General features: G+C 29.1%; 1 protein-coding gene across 2 annotated transcripts in view; it reads left to right on the plus strand.

Annotated features, from left to right (window-relative positions):
- The window catches only part of Eip75B (Ecdysone-induced protein 75B), a 164,215-nt gene that overhangs the window by 45,954 nt on the left and 105,659 nt on the right, over positions 1 to 12,602 (plus strand). The window lies entirely within an intron of this gene.

Genomic DNA, 12,602 nt, shown 5'->3' on the forward strand with positions numbered 1-12,602 from the left:
TCCCTGGCTTTTATTACTCTAACCTTCCGAGGTCGCTTACCTAACTTCCTGAAATGAAGTTTGGGAATAGAAGTGTTGTAGCTGCTTGCAGGGACAAGGGGGATAGGACATTTGAGGATATTTTTATATTTTATTAAATAACTAGCTTAAAAACGTTTGTCTTTTGTAGTGAAAGATATTTAGGGAAAGATTTTTTTGCCATTGTCCTCTCCCTCCCGGATATGTTGTAGAATGCTAGTGCACAAAATTGCTTTTCATTTCCCCCTCCCCCCCCCCCCAACCTTTAAATTTGCAAACTCAGGATGGTAACGCCTCCCCTCCCCTTTGAAATGTGCAAACCATTGTAGGCCCTGCACATTCAACTTAATATTTCACCCATATTTCCCATTTTCCAATTTCAAATGGAACAAGCTTCCTTTATTTAACTCCTATTACAAAAAAGCAGAATGGTTTCAAATGAAAATTGGAATTGAAAAAAAGGGTTGAACTGCTATTCTTTAGCTTACTTAATAGGTTGCATTGTTGCTTATGTAACCGTAGATTTACAGGGAGGGAGAGGAAATTAGTCAATTTATTACACCAGTCTCAAAAATTTTATGATAACGTTCTCTTATACATTGGCTCAAATACTTTGGGGACCGGTATAAAACCCAAAAGTTTAAACCACTAAATGTAATATACAGAAGGGGTAATTGTGTGTATCATCATTGGGGATGTACAATACATCAATTTTATTGGCCATTATCTAATCACTTTAGATCGCTCGTTGATTTTTCTTAAATAAATGTTCAAAGTTTGTAAGTTTTTAAAACTGTAATTTTAGTCAAAACTTGTTTAAAATGCCTAATTATACAATGTTATGATTAAGCAATATTAGACCCATTACTTTTACATTATACAAATATGACAAAACCCAACACTTTCTTTTTATTTTCTATTAACTGATGATACACAAAATTACCCCTTTTGTGGATTGCAATTAGTAGTTGAAACGTTTAGACACTTAACTTAATAAATCAACAAATCAATATTAACTAAAAGAGTTTTTAAGCCAACGAATAAAAAAATGTTATTAAAAAACTTTGGGATCTAATAAACAGCGCAACGTCCTCTTCCTTCTTGCTTGTTCATGCTGCGCCACTTATGGGCATAATTATCCTTATCAATTGTTAAATAATGTTGAATTGCATTATTGTATTGTATATATATATAGGCCTAGAACCCAGTGCAGAATTTAGCAGTGGGGTGGTGGGTAGGCCCACTGCTGGGTTTTGTGTACCCAGCAAATCTACAACTATCAAATTTGTTAATTTAGCATTTTTGTCATTGATATCATTTATAAAGGTCTGTTCAGTGCAGGTGTTGGGTTTTAGTTACCCAGCAAAAATAAAATTTGTTTTTGTTGTATTTTTGTCATAGATTTTTTTATAAAGGTCTCTTAGAGGATTTCTTGGCTAGGCCTACGGCTGGGTTTTTAGTGCCCAGCAAAACTACAACAATTAGAATTGTTTTTAAATTTTTTTAGCTAACACTTACATACACTTTATATCTAATATTAAGCATAAAAATTAGAACCTTATATAAATTAATTAAGTCTTTAAAAAGTCAAATTTATTATAAAAAATACAATTATTTTCTATTTGTGGGTTTCTGTATTGGCCGGTACCCGGGTGTGCGTTGCATTGCTAGCAGTGCTTGCTAGCACAAACCATGCAAAATCAAATATGCAAGCTTTTGCAACACAAAGATCCGAAGGAAAGATCCCTTGTAACTTCAATTGGACTATCCCCACCTCCTTACCTATTTAAAATGTTTGGAAGTCTTCTTTTAGATAAGGTTAGGTTAAGTAAGGTTAGACATAATATGAATGTAAACAAAGAATTTTTTTTATATATCATACATTCTACAAAAACAATGAAAATTCAAAATTGAACACTTTGGATTGGGGGGGGGGGGGGGGAGGGTCAATGTTCCACTGACCAATTTCAGGGATGTTACCATCAACATTCGGAGGCATTTCAATGAGTTGAAACTATTTTATCAGCAGTTTTCTCTCTTACATAACTCATTTTATAATTTTTATTCCCAGGGACCCGGGGATATGACACTGGGTGTTTATTTATAAGATTCTATCCTACATTTTAGTGAAGATATTGGTGTAGATCAATTGATCAATCTTTCTGCCATTATCCTTGCAGTCCCTGATTTTTTTACATTGCAGTGGTGTAGTCACTCGTCAGGGATAAAGGGAATCGTAACAATAATAAAGTTGGAGGCAAAATAATTTTTTAATGAATATATTAGTTTAAAATACTTAAAAATATTGGCTTTAATATTATTTTGGTGCAATTGTTTTTTCCCTGCTGTCATGAAGTTACAGTGGTATATAGTTGCAATGGAAGCCAGGGCTCTTGAGGGATAAGACAATGGATGATAAGTTTATGTACACCCCCGATTAATATTGTTGGTGGAAAGTTTTTACAAGCCAATAAAGATTTTAATTACTTTAGAGTGATTCATAAACTAAAAGTTTAAATGCTAACCCTCCTCTGAAAATGATTTCAACGAAAAAAGTAATACTTGGGATTTCATAATATTTAGCTGTTTTTCATATTTTTATTGGTGAATTATTATGACAGTGTATGTGATTGTGCATGGACAGGGAGGAAGGGGACATTGGACTGTAAATTACACTGGTGCCCAAAGTTTTTTTTCACGTTTTTTTATTCGTTGTTTCAAAATCTTTGGGTTCTTTTGTTATATTGTGATTTGGTCTAACTTTTTAAACATTAAATTTATCTACCGAAAAGAAATTTTTTATCATTATTGTTGATGTACATCAATTTATCATCCATTGTCTTATCCCTGAAATAAAACACATGATTTACTTCATTCCCAAGGTCAATCTGTACATAATACAAAATAGTTTATATCAATATTTTATTTTTACATTTCATTCATATTTGGGCTTTTTTTTTGTTAAGGCTTAAAAACGTTTCAATTATATTTAGTTAGAGAAATTTATCCGTTAATAAAGCAAAAATAACAAGTTAACAACAACATATCAAAGGAAAAAAGGCATTTTATGGCAGGAATTGTCAGTAAATCCCAAAATATGACATAAATAAAGGTATGATGAACGAACAACATGTCTAAATAAGAAAATATCTAAATCTTATTTATTTTTATTAAAACAAATTTTCATAAAAATCTAATTAACCTTCAAAAAAGAAAGAGAAATAATTTGCAAAATAATTATAATTATAAAAATTTCTCCTTGATAAAATTATTTTCTATTCATCAAGTCTAGTCAGAATAGTATGAATAGACAATTAGTTTCTAGGGGCGCAGCTACTCTACAATTTTTAAATTTAAGTACATCCCCAATGATGATAACCACAATTACCAATTCTTGTTTTTTTGAATACACTAGATTGGAACCAATCAATAACAATTAATTTTAAGTGCCCATAATTTTTGAGCCAACGAATAAGATAACGAGTTCATGAAACTTTGGGTACCAGTGTAATTTACAGTCAAATATACGATTAATTTCTAGGGGCCCAAATGTTAAGGCCAAAATTTAAGTGCAATTTTTAGTCCAATGTCCCTTATTTTCGACTAAAGAATAAAAGCACAGTATGTCATAATTGTCTAAAAACTAAAATATTGTGTTTTTATTATAAAAGTTATGCTGCTATTGGACATGACTGTCCTTGTATTATTTTCTCTGAATGTTGAAGTCTCAACCTTGGGGAGCGTCATAAATATAATTCTTATTACCATAGTAAAAAGTCTCTTAGAAAATTTCATTGATAGAAAAAAACATTTTTGAGATTAAGAATCAAGAAATATTTAGTATTGTTTAGATTTGAACACAAAAAAAACTATTATTTTTTATGCTTTTTGAGTTAGGTTAGGTTAAGTAAAGTAGATAAGAGGTTGAAAAAAATCTTGAAAACGTCTCAAATCTTTTTCTTTCCTTTCTATTTTAGAATTTAAAATCCTGAATGACTCGACAATAAAGTTAAAAAGTAACTTTAGTCCTAATTAAAGTTTAAAATCTAAACTTAAGTTGTATATCTATCTAATAATATTTATGTGTACCTACATGATTTGTTATATTTCTCTCCCGCGTCCTTAAACTGCAATTCATTGAAAGTTTGTCTCAAGAGGTAATATGATGTTTCTCTCGTACTCTGCAACCTTGGGGGAGGTGATAGACCCCTCGCACATACACACACCCCCAAGAAACCTTGAAATTTTTTCTAAAGGGGGGGGGAGAGAGGTTAGTTTATGTTACTCTAAATTTATTTAAGGAAAGTGTCTCTACACCCAAAAGACTCACTCTTACTTTCTTTCTCTTTTTTTTATTATTCTCTCTCTCTCTTTCCCTCACTCCCCAACTCCCTCTCCCTCTCTCTCTCATTCAGAAACAGTTGTGGCCGTGAAAAAGCGAGGTTGTCTGCTCTAGCAATGACCTCCAGACATAAGTAATATTATTATATACATCACAGTCCCCAACAACTTTCCCTTTATGATGAATCCTCCACCCAAAGTCCCAAAGTCTCTTTCCATTTTTAAAAAGAAAAAATCTCTTGTTTACCTATTCTTCTCCAAATTTATTTTTCTTCATTTGTCTGAGCCCTCCTCCCCCCCCCGCCCCCCCCCCATCCATGCTCTAAAAATGCTCTTACTGTACAGACTGAACAACTCTGCCAAAAATCCTATTATTAATTAAAAATGCTGTTGCTTACTGTCATAACTAGTTATTACTACTTTTTATAGTTTTTTTTTTATCGTAAATTCAGCTTTTGTTAATTAAAGAGCTTTTCTAAAAATTATTATGCATTTGAAAATTATGGCTAAGAAAACAATAAGAGTAAGAAAATGTTAGAATTATTCAGTTTTTGCGCTTTTGAAAACTTTCTAAGATTTATGAAATATGAATAAACAAACAATAGTTTTAGTAAAAAATGTTGTTTCTTGAGAATTTTGGTAAGTTTGAACTAAGCAAAGTATTTGACAGTCTAAAACGTATTTTTCAGTTTGTGCGCTTTTAGGAACTTTCTTAGATTTTTGAATTTGAATAAACAGACAGTGATTTTTTGTTAGTTGGGTTTAAGTAAAGTATTTGGCTACATAAAAACAACGTTTAAAGACCAGAAAGTTAAAAGACTAACATTTTTAATTTTTTTGGCAGCCTACCTGCATCTTAAATAATATAATTGTCATATTTTCTTCCTTTTTATGCCATACTGGTACAGGTTGCATTCTTAAATTACTATCTTGTAGTGCAAATTATGCAAGCAAATTTACAAGTAATTTCAGATAATTTTGTAATATCAGCAATAATTATAATTCATGATTTATTATATAATTATCTAATAAAACAAAAAAAAATATTAGAAAATTTTAAGGAATGTTTGGAAAATATAATGTTTAAGCAAATTAAGCCAAATAATACCTAAATATTACCTGACTGTTATAGGAATTATCATGCAAAGTTTGAAATCGATAGGACAGTTTTAACATATCTAAATTTCCGAAAAGATCTAACCGTTCCTGACGGACGGACGAAGTGATCCTAATTATAGAAAGCTTCGCTTATAAAATAAACAATATACAATTTGTGTATGTTTAAAACGTGTATTATCTCAGTACATAAACTATTACGTATTCTTATATATAGTCTTTTTTGTTGTTTATTTATTTAAGCAAAATCAATTTGTACGAAATAGTATAATAAGTGATAATAATCTAAATATACAAACCATACGATATTTTTGTCCTTTTAAATATTAGATTATTTATCAAAAAAGGGGTTTAGAACTAAAATTGGCAAAGAAAGTTATTAGATTAAGATAAATTAAAATCACTACTTTGTAAAAATACCAGCTAGTATGAATTGCATATGATAAGAATATTTGCACATGCAAACTTTAAAAAAGGACATAAAAAGGACTGTTTTATAAAAGCCAAAAACCTGCCTTGGACAAATATTGTCAATGAATTGAATTGGTGTATGTTACATTTCTAAAATATTTGTCTTAAGCAAACAGTAACTTTTTGTAAGCGAATTTAGTGAATTTTGATTGGTTGCTTCATTAAGTGGAGTGTTATAATTAATAAATATCATTATAATATTCATTAAAAATAAATAAATGATAATTTTTGAGAAGCAAGACAATTTTTCTCTAGTTAATATATCCCTCTATCTAACTTTGGATTAACTCTAGGAATGAATCCCAAAGAATTTGAAATACATTAATTAAATCCCTCCTTAATTTGTATAAAACTTTCTTTTATCGCAGGGATCTCAAAGTATAAGACAATGTTCATTCCCAATGATGATAAACAAAATTATTGTTTCTGTTGAAAAAAAATGACACAGCAAGTTCGAATTCAAGATTACCTCAAGTTTTATTTTATTAAATAACGTGTTTATAATACTTTGGGTACCAGTATAAATTACAGCCCAATGTTCCCTCCCTCCCTGGTTTCACTGTCATTTTTATGTGACATGCCCTAATGAATTTATCTGTTTTATACGTGGGCATCAGGAAAACCAATATTCATCCATTTGGAAAAAAAATTAATTCTCCCCAGCAAGCAAAGCTGATCTTTAACTTATTTTATCCTCTGAGTAGGGAGGGGGGTTTATTTAGATAGGGAGGGGACATTTGACTGTTAATTACGCTGGTACCCAAAGTTTGGTTTGGTTGGTTCCAAATTAATAGTGTCAAATCTTTTAATCATTGTAATCTAAAGAAGGGTTTATTTTGTATATTATCATAGTGTATGTTCATTAATGTCATATTGCACAGTTAAAGCATGATATTTTACAGAACATTAATTCAATTTGTCTCAATAAGAGTAATTAATTATGTTAGAAATTGGAAATGTAATTGAAAATTTATCTTAATAGCACTACTTATGGATATAAATGACCTAGTAAAATTAAAGTAAAGTTTGAAATTTAGACTCCCCTAACTTTTTTTCTGGTATTAAAATTACATGCATATTAGCTTTAGATCAACGAGAATCTTTAGGGGTAAGACAATGGACGATAAATTGATGGAAGATGGTGTTTAGAAAACTTTGGGGACCTCCCTCGATTTGATAAAATTATTGAATAACTTTTACTAGTATGATTAAAGTTCCTCCACAGATTATGACGTCATACGATAGAATAGCCAGTGAGAGGCCAGTATACATTGTAATTGACCTCTCATTGTAATTGTAATTGGTCTCTCATTGGCTATTCTATCGTATGACGTACGTCATAATCTGTGGAGGGATTTTAATCATCTTCAACTTTTGCCAAAAAAATTACTGATTTATTTAATTAATTTCAGGTAATGTTTTAAATTTGAAGAATCTATGAATATGACCTGTTGGAAATGTAAGCAATTGTTGACCTACAATAACATTAGTTTATGTCGGGAGGGGACATTGGACTGTCTATTGCACTAGTCCCTAAAGTTTTAATAATATCGTTTTATTATCCGTTGGCTTAACAACTTTGGAGACTTTATTGAATTTTGATTGGTTGTATCAATAAGTTAAGTGTCCAAACGTTTAAATAACTAATTGTAATCTTTAGAAGGGGTAATTTTGTGTATCATCAGTGGGAATGTACATCAATTATGTTGATGTAATAACGACACTCACGTCTTATAGAGGACAAATAGACAGAAAGACAGACAAGCAAAACATGATATTCTCTTTAACCGCGAGAGGATAAGTATTAAGTATGTAAGTAAAAAGTGGCCTCCACTTTTTACTTACTGTCTTTACCTTAAGGGATAAGACATTGGAGAATAAATTTATGAAAACCTGAATTATGATAAATAAAATTACCCTTAATCTGTAGAATAAAATTATTGGACACTTATAGTTTTAAGATTTTATAAAAGTACCCAATGTTTTTATGATCACAAAGGAGAGAATGTTTTGGGGTACCAATTAAACATAGAGCCCAATATTCCCTCCCTCCTTGCATTACACAAAGAAACTAAAAAAAAACTTTTTCCATCCCTCAATGATTTTTAAAATACTTTAAGGGTTCAAATGTTTTAAGAAAAGTCTGCACGTTTTATTTGAAAGTGTGAATATTTCCGCTAGTTGTCAGGAATCAAACAGTGTCTTAAAAGACTTTGTTCCTACTGCTGCTATGTTAGGCTATGTAACAATATTTAAATAGGTGCTGGGATTTTATAAACTGAAACTTATTACCATGCAAAGTTTTGACTTTTATAACAAATGTCGTGCAATTAAGTGTCAACATTTTTAATAAAAGAATACAGTTTCCACAAAAAGACATACAAGCACATATTTTCATACAGTAACATGTTTTTTTCTTAAAATAACTCTCGATAATTGAAAAATAAAACATGATATTAAAAAAACAACAAGTTGTAAAAAACTATTGACTAAACATGTCATATTTTTTAAGAAAAACAAAAAATAGAAGGGGAAGAAACAAAAAAATTATTGATTTTTATTATAACTTAAACACGCAAAGAAATAAAAATATTATAATAGTTATAAATTGCATTGTGTTAAAGACAGCTTTCTGCGGATAATAAAATTTTTCAGTGTGTCTAAGAACCGAATATATTCTAGCGGATATTAATCGGTTTTGATGCCTTACTGGAAAAAAATAGTTTCTATAGTTAAAATCAAAAGCCAAGAAAAAAAATCATCAATCACATTGAAAAAATCCACGAGATGTTAAGGGCGTTGCCTCAAGTGAAAATAAAGAGAAAGGGGTTATTTTTTTAGATTGTTGAACAGACCTTTTTTTGCTACGATATACATTCATAAGCTTTTTGTATAATGTGGCAAAAACGTGGGGAAATAAGAATTTATATACTTTTTTGAACTGGCGGTTTTAAAAAACTTACGGTCTTTTAAAAAATAATATGTTTAAAACTTTTCCAGGACCTATGTCAAGCTTCCCTTAAATGAAGAACTTATTCGTTTTATTAGTTATCGAAATCTTAAGCTTCAGACAAAAACTCAAAAAACTATTTAAATAAAAAAAAAGTAAATAATTTTTAAAAACCCATACAACTTTTTGCTTTAAGATCTTTGCATAAGAAATTGTCTGAAAATGAAAGTCTGTATGTTTTTGTTTGTTTTTTGTTATATTTGCTCAACTTAAAATGATACTATGGGTTACTTTTTTTTATAATTCAAAAACGTTTGTAAAACTTAATTATTATGCATTAAAAATAAAAGATATCTTTAAAAAGCTTTTCATTGTTATAATTATAAAAAAGCCTGTCTAATCCTACAGGATTAACTTAAATTATTAATATTAATTAATATGTGTCTTTTATATTTTGAATAAAATTATCATAATAAATAAAAATTCTGAAATTTTTTTTTCTTATTTTTATAGGTTTTCATAAAATATTACATGTTTTGATATAGCCGGAAACCTGCTTTACTGCAAAGCACAGACAGACACACAGACAAACATCCAATTACTATATTATAGACACGACACTATTATTTAAATTGATGTATTTGAAGTAGAGACTTTAATGTCTGTAAAGAATCAAAGCATTAAAGGATTTATTATCTAAAGAAAATCATTTTGACTTGAAACTTTTCATTTTAATCTACAGAAGGGGTAATTTTCTTTATCATCATTGGGAATAAATATCAATTTATTGTCCATTGTCTTATCCCTTAAGATCCCTGTAACTCCCTGGTTGAGAACCAATCTAAAGATACCCAGACAGACATAGGGTAAATATTTGGGGGGGATGTAAAGCAATGGTTATCTTTCATTTAAGCCAATCAAAATAACATCCAACAGATAACTAACACTTTCAGTTTTTTAACAAGTTTTAAAGGCATACTTTCATTATAATCCTTGTATAAAAGTAACAGGATATCTATATGTCTGTGTGTAAGATCTCGCTAACCTAAATCTACCGATATGGTTCTCCTTTACAGTAAAGCTTGTGAAGCTTGCGACTGTTTGTGTGTCTAGGAATTTCTTTCATCACGCATCTGATAAAGCTGCAATTTTAAAAGAATACTCAGCTGTTAAATAACAAAGGGAGTGCGAAGTGCCCAAATTTAGATTAGATTAGATTTATTATTCTTGGGTGTACATACATAGAAAAAAAAACTACAATAATAAATGAATTAAATGAATATTATATACATTTATATATACAGAAAAATTTTATTGATATGGTTAATTTATAAAAATATTTTCTTCCCAAATGGCAGTTTCCTAAAAAATAGGAGTATGCAGTAATGTGTATTCACACATTGTTTTCATACAGGCCATATAAATAAGACAAAAAAAAGATAATAAGCAATAAATGAAATCATATTGGAGAGGAAAGAATGATAATAGGAAGGATTGATTAGGGCATACAAGTCTCACACCATTATTGCAATAATAGAAATTTAAAAAATTTTAAACAAATAAATTTTGATTAATTTATCAGATTTCAAACAATATTGAAAAGAAATATAAATTTATCTACATTCTTGACATAATGGGTTGTTACACACTAGAATTAAGCTTGATAACAAAGATTCTTTTAGATTTTTAATAAATTTTTTTCTTGGTTGATTGTGGGTTAATAAATCATTATTACAATGGTTATTCCATAATTCTTGAAAATGATACTTAGGAAATCTTTCAATAGATTTAAACTTCGGCTTTTTAACATCAAACATATTTGAGTTTCTAAGATTTCTGGTATGTAATTGGTTACGGCGAAGCCATGTACCTTGAAAGGAACTTGGTAGCTTACTGTTTATAAAATCATACATAAATAATAATTTCAAATAATTAGCTGATTCATGTAAAGGAAGGACATTCATTTTTTTAAATAAAGGCATTGTGTGTGAGATGTGTTTCTTACTAAAAACAATTCTTATTGCCTTTTTTTGCAATTTAATTAATGGTTCCATAGTAGATTTAAGACCACAACTCCAGGCAGGTAAACAGTAAAGTAAATGACTATTTATAAGGGAATGAAAAAGCATTTTTTTGCTATCTAAATTCAGTATATGTTTAGCTCTATTTATAAGAAATAAGGAACTAGAAATTTTTTTACGTAAATGTTCTACATGATATTTAAAATTTAAAGAAGGATCTATAAATACACCTAGGAATTTAATTGCAGGAATATTGCTACTTGAATTGACATAATTTAAGATTTTTATTTTCTCAGGATCAAACTCATTTTCATTGTTAAAGTTTAGCTTAATATTAAGAGCATTCCAATCAATAGTATTTTCGTTTTTATTAAATATCATAATTTTAGTTTTATCAGGATTTAAGCTCATTTGATTACTCCTAAACCAATCAGATATCTTTTTAAGTTCATTGTTTAATTTCAGTTTTATCTCTGTAAAGTTTTTACCAGAAATTAAAAAATTACTGTCATCAGCAAATAATAGGGTAAATAAATCAGTACAGTTTTTAAGATCATTTATGTAGATTAAAAATAGAATTGGTCCTAAAATAGAGCCCTGTGGGACGCCTCTATCTATTTTCAGCTTTGTTGAGTCAGTGTTGTTTACATGTACAAATTGCTGTCTATTACTTAAATAATTTTTAAACCATTCAAGTTCAATGCCATTAATGCCAATTTTTGACAACTTTTTAATTAAAATATGGTGTGGAATTGTATCAAAACATTTTGCAAGATCACAGAAGACTCCAATTACAGTTTTATTATCGTTTTTTGCTTCGGCTATGTAATTTAAGAGGTGTACCACAGGGTGTATTGTAGACTTTTTTGATTGAAATCCATACTGATGTTCAAAAATGATATTATTACTAATCAAATAACAAGAAAGTTGTTGATAAATGACTTTTTCTAAAACTTTTGAGAAAATAGCTAATAAACTTATTGGCCTATAGTTTGATGGATCAGCTTTTTCATTAGAATTATTCCCTTTTAACTTAAAAATAGGTATAACTTTTGCGATTTTTAATTCAGAAGGTATTTTTCCAGTTAAAATAGTTTGGTTAATGACATGAGAGAGAGGAAGAGCAATAACAGAAATTATTTTCTTTAAAAAAGAATTTGACAGGCCAAAAATGTCCATACTTTGTTTATTTCCCATTTTTTTAACAATATCTATAACTATATTTGGGTTTATTGTATGCATTTTAAAACTGGAATTATAATTAGGTATATAGCTACACGGATCAATGTTAGAAGGATTTATTTTAGATGATATCTTGCTTGCTACAGAAGTGAAGTGTTCATTCAATTTCTCAGAAATTTCTGCATTATCCAAATATATAGAATCATTAAACTTCAATTCATTGATACATGTTGCTTTATCTTTTGTTTTTCGGATTGCATCTCTAATAATATCCCAAGTTTTCCTCAAGTCAGATTTACATTTTTTTAGCTCATTACAATAATACAATTTTTTAGCTGTTTTTATTGCACGATTATAGACATTTCTATATCTATTATATATCCTAATATTTTCAGCAGTTGGTTCATTAATACTTAACGTTGACAATTCAAATTTTTTATCTCTACATCTCATTAAACCATCAGTCATAAATTTTTCAATTTTATGTATGTTCTTATTAATTC

This window comes from Acartia tonsa, chromosome 6 (assembly GCF_053477335.1).
Source record: "Acartia tonsa isolate MP-2025a chromosome 6, ASM5347733v1, whole genome shotgun sequence".
Lineage (NCBI taxonomy): Eukaryota > Metazoa > Arthropoda > Copepoda > Calanoida > Acartiidae > Acartia > Acartia tonsa.